Consider the following 1,913-nt stretch of genomic DNA (forward strand, 5'->3'; position numbering starts at 1 on the left):
TTTTTTTACCTTTCCGAAAGCTACCGCTAGATGGTAAGCCGGGGTGTATCAATTTTGAGTAAATTCGCGTCCTTAAATTTCGAAATATTGCAGTTTCAAGCATTTCTGAAATTTACCGTTATATGAAAAACGGCCGTAATTTTAGTCCGATTTTAATAATTTTCAACGTTTTGCTTTTATGTGGTAAGCACAATAAAAATGCCGGGTTTGGTACAAATTGGTAGAACGGTTACCGATATACATATATGTGATCATAATTGGGCGATGCCACGCCCATTTTCCAAAATTTTACCATAAGCGTATTTCTTGGTAAAGAATTGTTGCAAGCATCAATTTTGAATAAATTAGCTTTAATATTTACTGATTTATCGAAGATTTTGAATTTCTCTAAATTACCGTTATATAGGATCTGGGCGTGGTTATTGTCCGATTTTTTAAATTTTCGGCCATTTAGTATGCTGTATCAAGGCGAACAACTGTGCCAAGTTAGGAAGAAACTGGTGCAGCGGTTACCAATATATACACATGTAACCATAAGTGGGCGTGGCTACGCCCATTTTCCAAAAATTTATAATATTCTTATTTTTCGTCTGAAAGTTATTGTAAATATCAATTTTGAGTGAATTATCTTCAGTAATTACTAAAATATCGTAGTTTTCGTATTTCTGGAAATTACCGTTATATGGGAAGTGGGCGTGGTTACAGTCCGATTTCGCCCATTTTCAATACCAACCTACCTTGGATTAACGGAAACCTACGTACCAAATTTCATTGAGATATCTCAATTTTTGCTTGTGTTATCGTGTACATGGACAGACAGACATGGCTTAATCGATTCATCTATTCATTCTGAGCATTTATTTATACATTTGTCTATATCTATCTCGATTCGTTTTGGCTGTTACAAACAACCGTTATGTGAACAAAATTAATATACCCTTGTGCACAGGTACGCTCCGTATGTCACTCTGGAAAGAAATATATTTGAATTTATATGTTTTCTTAAAAATAAATGCAAATTTACCTATTTTTTTCACCGGCAGGCACGAATATAGTATTCAAAACAGAAACAATGACAACGAATTTTACACACATTGTTGTATTTTAGCGCAAAAACGATAAGTTTCACAAATATATTTAATTATTGCCTGGAACATACACATCTATCGTTATTATTGGAAATGCAAGACTTGGCATGCAATTTTAGTTTCTAATTTAATCAATTCAAATGAATAAAAACACATTTTTCTAAAATATTTCCCAATTTACATTTTAAAGTTTTTTTCTGAAATTCTCATTTTTGTTGTTGGTATTTCCGACAGGGTAGGAGTGGGATGTAATGTGGAACGATTTTCCGTCATCCCTTGTCAAATTTGGTTTGGAGACAAACCGGTTTCGGCGTTGTGCCATCTTCAGTGTAATTTTTCGTTCTGAAACTTGAATGTTACTCTGTGCGGAGAATGAGAGAATTGAAAATCAGGTAATCTTAGCTTTTTTTAAATGTAAACAAACAAAATGGCGCTTTCCATACTTGTAAGCCTATACAATGATAGAAACATTCAGTCATTCCTAATTTTGTCATCAGATGACAAATTTTTTCGTTTTGAAAGAAATAAGCACAAAATAATTTCCTAGATTTAATATGGAAGTTACGGACGTTAGGTCCGTATAAGTCAAAAAAATAATTTAGTTGGGCCAACGCGCCCAATAGTTCTAATTACGAGTTAAAAATCTACAACACAAATTTTGGAATCTAACACAGTTTATTCTATTTACTTAATTACAATCAGAATTCTTAATCTAAACCGTAGCGTTACCGTCCCGAACTCGACTGCCTGCTTTGTGTCCGCTACTTCCCTTTATAGACAATGTCCAGCAGCGGCGTACCTGTTGCATAATTGTTGTCTGTGAAT

The sequence above is a fragment of the Rhagoletis pomonella genome, unplaced genomic scaffold, assembly GCF_013731165.1.
Source record: "Rhagoletis pomonella isolate Grant_MI unplaced genomic scaffold, Rhpom_1.0 Rhpom_scaffold_00004, whole genome shotgun sequence".
Classification (NCBI taxonomy): domain Eukaryota; kingdom Metazoa; phylum Arthropoda; class Insecta; order Diptera; family Tephritidae; genus Rhagoletis; species Rhagoletis pomonella.